The following is an 8,532-nucleotide window of genomic DNA, read 5'->3' as shown; positions in this document are numbered from 1 at the left end:
CTTTAAAGCGTGATGATAAGTTTGCTTTAGAGCCGATATTGGACTGCTTGGACGAACTAAAACTCTGGCTTGCCAGCAATTTCTTGAGTCTCAATGAGAGTAAGACCGAAATCATCCTGTTCGGTTCAAACGATCGCAGCACCCATGATTTTGATCTCCATACGTTGCTACCATACAGTACTTCTTGTGTTCGGAATCTTGGGGTTTTGATTGACAACTGCCTCAAATATGACAAGCAGATCAGTGCCGTAGTTAAGTCCTGCTTTTATCATCTTCGTCTTTTAGCCAAGGTCAAGCCCTATTTGTCTACTAAGAATCTTGAGACTGTTATGCATGCTTTCGTAACATCACGATTAGACTACTGCAATTCTTTATATATTGGTGCTCCTCAGACATGTATCTCACGTTTGCAACTAGTTCAAAATGCTGCAGCACGGCTCCTTAAAGGGAAGCGTAAAAGTGAACATATTACACCAGCTTTGATCTCACTCCATTGGCTACCGGTTAAACACAGAATCGATTTTAAAGTCTTGTTATTCGTTTTTAAGTCTTTGCGGAACCAGGCCCCACAGTACCTATCTGAATTACTTCATTCACCCTCACAGTTAAGATCACTTAGATCAGGTGATTCTGATCTATTAACTGTTCCCAGAACTAGACTCAAGAACAGGGGAGATCGTGCTTTCTCGGTTGTCGGCCCCAAGTTATGGAACAGTCTCCCGGCCTACATCAGATCCGCCCAAACTGTGTCAATTTTTAAAGTTGCTTTGAAAACTTATTTCTTCTCAATTGCTTTTAATATTCCTTGATTCTCATCAGTATTTAATCATATCTGATTTCTGATTTTAGCACTGTCTTCTATTCAATTTTTTAGCTTTTCTGTTTTTCTGTTTTCACTGTCTTTTGCTGTTTTAATGTTCTTTGTTTTTTTATTATATAGATAAATTATATATATTCGTCTTTTCTGGCTTTTGTAAAGCACTTTGGTCAACACCAGTTGTTTTTAAATGTGCTATATAAATAAAAAATTTATTTTTGTATTGTAAAACGTCTCGGTTACGGTTGTAACCTCGGTTCCCTGATGGAGGGAACGAGACGTTGTGTCGAACCAACAGAAGGGGTTCGTCCCAGAGAACCAATCGCTTCCGACGTGCTTTGGATGGGAGTCTAGGTCGAGCCCCTGGGGGACATCGACGTATCCTCTAGCTGCCCCACCATCGAGGGAAGAAAAGGTGATGGAACTAGTTGACGTGTATGCGCCGAAGGGGGCGTTCCAGGTCGTACTAGGTTCCTCATGCACTTCCAGGGGAACACGGCACTGGGGGCGAGTGCGGCTTGGAGTCGCTCTCAAGCCCGATGTACCGTGTATCCAGCCGCGAGTGTTGGGAGAGGCAGGGACCGTCTCATGGGGAACGGTCAGACGAGCAAGACGAGGTGCGAACGGTCCGCGAGCCAGTGGCTGACGGATTAGCACTCACAGTAATCCTCATATCACCCTCGCTGCTCGCCGTAGCGGGCGGCAGGGCCGTAGTCCTGCCGTCACGGAACGGGAAGCAGACGAGGTGGTGGCTGAGTCCCGTGGAAACACAGCCACCCGTGACGCAACGTCTGAATCGTCAACCGCCCGCAGTGCGGGCAGGACGTATCCACAACATCTGCCCCAGCGTACTGGAAGCAGACATCGTGTCCGTCCCCCTCCTCGATGAGTGTGTTGCACCCACGAGAACAGCGGGACATGCCACGCTGTAGAAATTTGCTCTTTTAGAGAAAAAACTCGAACACTTCTGGAACCGCCGAGACGCCCAAGGGAAGTAGAGACTGCACCACGTCGTAGAGCCGGCAGTCTTGTAGTTGCTACTTGAAGCGAAGTCTGTTGATCATGAGCGAAGGCTCCGAAGAACAAAAGGTGAATGAATGAGGCACGCCGTCTCCCTTTTATACCCGGATATCCGGGGGCGGAGTCCGGCATGCAAATTTCATTCGCCAATTTTCATTGGCCTTTTCTAAGAAGTCGGAAGCGATTGGTTCTCAGGGACGAACCCCATCTGTCGGTTTGACACAACGTCGAGAGACCGACAGAAAGGGAACTACTCTTTCTAAGATGTTTAGTAGATGTTTTTGCACAGCAGATGTTTTCCAGATCTCCAGATCTTTAGCAGACATAAGACGTATGTGTGCTAGCTGAGTAAGAAAGGCATTGTATGCAGAAGTCCATGGCTGTCCTTGACACCTTAGTCTTGGGTTGGGAATCGAAAATCAATTCCAATTTGGAATCAAAATCGAAAGGCTAGGAATCGGATCGGAATCGAAAGGAATAGGAATCGGATACTTGAGATTAAAATTTGAATTCCTCTTATCAATTCCTGTGTGCATATTTTCAGAAAAGTACATGTGTTCAATAAAAGCCCTTATGAAAATTATCAATATTTTTTACTATAGTAAGCATAGTTTAGCTATAAAATTTGCATTAAAGCACAGGAATCGTGAATTAATCATAGTTGCATTATAGTAACTGCAGTTTAACCATGATGTAGTTCAACCATGATAATACAACTTGTAATAAATCAGAAAAGGTGTGTTTCTATGTGTAAATATACACAAAACGGTGCTCATAAATATATGTATATATATATATATATATATATACAGTTTACTGCAAACAAGTCAATAAGCAGGCTAAATGACCATACAGGTCGTTTTATTTCAACTGTGGAATCGAAACTGGGAATCGATAAGAATCGAAATCGATAAGCAGAATCAGAATTGGAATCGGAATCGATAAAATTGAAACGATTCCCACCCTACCGTAGTCTCATTCATAGATCATATTTTATACGTTTAACAACAATAATGTTCCCTGATAGCACACATACATCTGGCTTACGTCTATTTGACGTCTGCATTTACATCTGCAAGACATCTACAATACATAGTTTGCTCATCTGTAATACGTCTTGGAGATGTCTGCTGTCGGACGTCATATAGACCTCTAGAAGATGTCTGTAAGATGTTTATGATTTATGATTTAGAATGGATGTAAAGCTGCTCTTTCTAAGATGTTTAGTAGATATTTTTACACAGCAGATCTCCAGATCTTTAGCAGACGTATTACAGACGTTGAGACGTCTCCAAGACGTATTGCAAATGAGCAAACTATGTATTGCAGATGTCTTGCAGATGTAAATGCAGGCATCAAACAGACGTAAGCCAGATGGATTGTGCTATCTGGGTTATAGCCTAATAAACAATAATTGTTAAATGTTCCATGTGGATTTTTAATAAATTAGACACTAGGAAGTTTTTAAAAATAGCAATGTGCATAGAGCAGATTTAATGCCAATTGCCAAATAAAATGATAATACATTAACTACGTGATATTTTGTGGCATTTATCCTTAAACGTTATAACTACTTTTTACATAGGCCTATATATTGACAAAGATTGCATTGGATATATACATTTGTTAATGAAATAATGACACAACATAGTGATTCAAACAATTATTAAAAGCATGTGTTGCATGTGTTCGTCAGGTCCCTGCACCCTCAAGCATGAAACACTGCACAGTATTCCAGTCTGTGCTGGTATATATCCTTCTGTGATTTGCGTTTGGTGGTTAAATGTCTTCATTTAAGCTTTTTTCTTTATTTTCTTTCAAAGACGATGTACCTAGTGGCGTTTAGAATTTATCTTCTCATGTTGCTGATATTGTATGTACTTAAAATCTTTTTTTCAAATAGTTTAGGTTTCATAGGCAGCAAAAGCTCATTGCAATACATAACCAGAAACTAGTGAGCTGTACCATTTCAAGTTGGATGTACGTCACGGGGCTACGTGAAAGTAGTCCAATAGTTTTGACACAAAATAATATGGTCTAGGAAGTGGCATAGCACTGATAAGTTACGCGATATTAAAATGCATGAATTCCACTGTTTTGATTGTATTGTAAAGGGGCTCTGCCTCCACTCTTGTGGGAGGGCCACCGCAGTTTGCGTTATGTTACTACATGGTAAGTACCATACAGTAAGTGCTACATGTCTTTTGAATAAACTTTGTTCAAAGGTAAGTGAGTGAATTTGGCTTTTGTAATTGCTCTGCACTTTGTCATTGCTGGTGATTTCACAGTATTAGATTGAAAGAAAATTGTAGAGGAACGTCTAATGTTCCTTAGCTTTTAGTACAATACTTTGGCAGCACTCTACCATATTCACATGCAAGTGGTGTATGACAGCAAATGACACGTTGCCTAGCAACCTGACATTTGACAAGATACTAACAGTTTTCAGATGTGAATCTCGAAGTGGTCAATTTAGATCTTTAGAAAATAATATCAAGAAGGAGAAGAAAAAGACTATATTTTACACTATGATCAAATACAGTAGCACAGGCACAGCAAATCTATATTTCTCAAGTGGTTGTTTATAAAATGTAGCTTTTTAAAATGTTCTTTTGATATAACATGTTCCTATTCCAGTTTCATGTTCAAATGCAACTATAAATCCATTTAGTCTCCTAAAGACTGTAAACAGGATGCTCATGCATTGATTTGTTTGAATAACATGGCAAAACTGACTGTGTACCTCTTCAATTGATTAATGGAAGATCTGTGAAAACTTGGATTGATGCAGATGTGTGATGTTCTGCATTGAAACATCAGACTGAATTTAGAGCAGATAAATCAAAATATTTGCCATTCAAATTGAAATCCAAATGCTAATTTATTAAACAGTCAATTAACATGTGTTATCAAATAAAAATCTTCTAGGAGATTATGATTGGTAGACCATAACATAGTGTGACAAAATAATAGACTGTAGACCAAAAAATACCATAGTTTTGCTTGCACTTGCAATCAATTTCCATGAATAAGGTACAAAATAGGACCTGCAACAAAATTAAATAAATGCTATTTTTTATTTTACATTGTGTAATTTTTAATAATAAACAAACAAATAAATACAAATAAATGATGCAAAAGAGAACTTTGTACATAAGCAACACGTCACATTTAGAAGTGCTACTCTCTGTCTCACATCATAAAACAAAGAAAGTTGTTTATTTTTGGCCCGGTGTCTGGAAGATTAAGAGGCAATCAGAGGTCTTTTTCTATCGATCAGTGGTCATTTCTCCTCATGACATTCTACTCTGCCGGCTGTGACTTTCTGTCTCGCAGGCAACACTAAAGGCCTTCAAAATCAATAACAGCTTTGGGTGGATTTGTAAAGTTTGGTTTATAAGCAAACATATGAAAACCTGTCATCTCCAACCCATTGATTAATATGTTCAGAGAACATATTGGGCAATTTAACTACAATATTGGCATTACTATTATCATGCTCGAACTCTCCATTAATTAGTATTACAGTTCTTTTCAATGCATTTGCTTTTGTCTGCGTTTGCAGGAGCCCATTTTATCCCCACTTCAGACAGATATTTTTCTTAAACATTACCCTTATTTGCTGTCACGGTTCTGTTATGTTTTAGTTCTTGTTTTCTTGTCTGTTCATTCCTATGTTAATTAGTCATCATTAGTTTATCACTATCACCTGTTTGTCCCTGATTATCTGCCCTATTTAAGTTGGTGCCTGTGGTCAGTTCATTTTCCGATTCTGATTGTGTTTTGTGTGAGTCCTTCTTTTGGATTAATTAAAAGATACCCATTGGATTACAGTCTTCGTTGTGCGCTAGTATTCACACAACATTCCATTCGCACAGGAAGCATTATGTGTTAATTCCCATTTTTTTGTTGTTGATTTCTGCCTTCTCAAGCAGAGGTTCTTTTGTTTCAGAGATCGTTTACTCTTAAAACAGTGAAAGTAATAAAATCACTGCCCAAAAGCTAATGTATAAATCGCTGCATTATAAAAGATTAAGAGCGCTGTTGAGAATGCGTTTCGCAGTGATTGTGCTGCGTTTGCATATCAAATGTCTGAACACCGTTCAGAACACTCAAGTCCAGGTTTTAATGTGCGCCAGATCTCAGAGTGCTCGCATATCAAAGCATCATCCTTAGTTTCACGTTCTCTGAATCTGTGAACATCATTCCTGTGAAGTGCAAGATCTATTCACACGGAGCAGTGATTCATAGCTGAAGCGAGAGGCACGCATCTCTATTTAGAGTTCACAAAACGAGACAAAGGAGGGAAATTCTTTTCTTTTCTTATTTCTTGCCCACTAGTTCCCTGTGGCTCAGTTAACATTTCGAAAGAAGAAAGAGAACATCAACGTGCCTTGGGTGATGTGTGAAAAACTGCTGCCAACTAAAGACGCAGGTTGTTTCTTCACATTCCTCCTGATGTTACGCATCTCTCTGCCTTTGGATCTTCTGCCCACATCTGCCTGCAACATAAAGTGAGTGTTGGGTAAGGCTGCAGGCAGAGACACACTGTTCATTAAACAATGCTATTGCATGCCCACTCACTGGCAATCGTCATTATGCATCTGCAGATGACTATTTTTTTCTCCCAGGCAAACTGCATATGCATGCAGTTGGGTCTGTTCCACCTGAGAGGAGTGAACGTGTGTTTGCTGATGTATGCACTGAACCATATGTGTGCATCTGTGGAGATCTGTCTAAAACTGAACGTAGGTGAAAGGCGTTTGTTTGATGTTTTATTGTGCATGCCCCCCCCCCTCTCTCTCTCTCTCTCTCTCTCTCTCTCTCTCTCTCTCTCTCTCTCTCTCTCTCTCTCTCTCTCTACGCCCCGTTGAATTTTGCGCCATCTTGAGAGGATGGCTGCTAGTGCTTTCAATGCAGTGTCGTTCAGGAAAAGCCCATGGTTCTTTCACTTTTGATTTCTCCATATATCAATCAAAACAAGTAACGGTACATATCAAAACCATAATAGCTGTGGAGTATTAGGGTCTGATCAGACAGAACGCGTCTTTTGCTGTGAGACGCGCCTCTTTTGAATTGTTTTCAGTTGTTGGCAGGAAGCGTTTTGCGCGCTCTGAGCGCCCGAAGTTGAAAAAAAACCTCAACTCTGAGCAGAAAAGCGCTTGACGTCATTGTGCTTTTTTCCATTGTCCAATCGAATGAGTGGAGAGGCGGGCCTTTCGATACGGTGACGGAACTTTATAGTTGATTGAAACGTCCGGAGACTGCAATGATGAAGGAGAAACTTGTGCTGGCTGATACTGGTTAACCGAGAAAGGTCCGAGCAAACGACCTCTGCTTGTACATTTTTAAAGTTTCTGATAATAAGACAGTTAACAGGAACTAGAGCGCTCGCGCTATAATCCTTGACTGACAGGACAGCTTTTTCGGTGATTACCTACCAACATAAATAAACGCTGCGCGCTGCTCTTTTCAAAGAGTCACCAAAAGAACAGCGCTGCGCGCCTCGCTTTTTCGAACATGAAAAGCGTGTTCTGTCTGATCGCACCCTTATCCTCCCAAGAAGGCGGTGCCACTGCAACATAGGGCGTGACGTCAGCTTCACATTCTCTATTGAGTGATCATCTGAAGAATAGATATAATCAGATATTTTTAGAATTACGTATTAATAAGGACAATGAAACTAAGTCGTTACGCAAGCATCTGTCCCAAAATAGGAAAACTGATTTTTAATTCATTGTAATTTTTGATAATTTACAAATAATTTTATATGCGGTTTGTTATAATTACTGTTCTTATTCAACCTCTTCAACACAGAACAACTATTTGACAAGCGACATTGGACATGTAATGAGCATGTGTGAGATAAAAACAATGTTGCAAAACACATTCAGTAAAGCCATATGAGACTATTATATATATATATATATATATAAATATATAACTGTCTACCAGAGTCCTACGTGGTCAATTTCTATTCGCTATCCGATATGACGTCTTGTCATCCATTGCAGAGTTTAAACTTTATTAAACCAACTAGATATTTTACATGTTATCAGATCTGAATAATCGGAGATGTCAGTTTTTGACAGTGGACAGAAATTGCTTACTCAACCTGTCTTTGAGCAGAAGGTCATCCATTATTAACTCATCTCTGATCTATGACATTTTTTTCATGTTCTTTTAAGAACATAAAGCTCCAAGAAGGCACCTGAGGCTGATCTTCTATACCACACTCCTTTAACCTGCTTCTGTCCCCAGTCACATGACACCAGTAGTTGTCTCTTTTGTAATTTTGGCTTGTGTTCACATTAGATTCTATAGTCAAGAAACACATTAAAGGGAGTTATAAGTTACTAGCCTACATAATACAGAACAGATGTTTTCCCATAGGAAAGACAAAATGAGAAATCAGATATCTTTAATATGTCATTTTTGTCTCCTAGATTGGATTAGGATTCAAAGGAGCACTTCTGCTTCTCATATGTTTCTCTTGAGAAAAAATATTTCAGCAATGTGTCTTCTTTGAAGCTGTTGAAGATTTCTCAGTGATGTCTCAAACTGTGATTTGCCAAGATGCAAAGTTTGCAGTCAAAAGCCAGAATTATTTCAAAGTAAGAACTCAAACATTTCTCATAGAATAGTGAAGATTAACCAGATTGAGTGACTTAATACTGTCACTTAACTTTATCAGT

Source organism: Triplophysa rosa, linkage group LG6 (assembly GCF_024868665.1).
Source record: "Triplophysa rosa linkage group LG6, Trosa_1v2, whole genome shotgun sequence".
NCBI classification, from domain to species: domain Eukaryota; kingdom Metazoa; phylum Chordata; class Actinopteri; order Cypriniformes; family Nemacheilidae; genus Triplophysa; species Triplophysa rosa.
The sequence above is the reverse complement of the archived record's forward strand: the minus strand, read 5'-3'. Positions refer to the sequence as shown.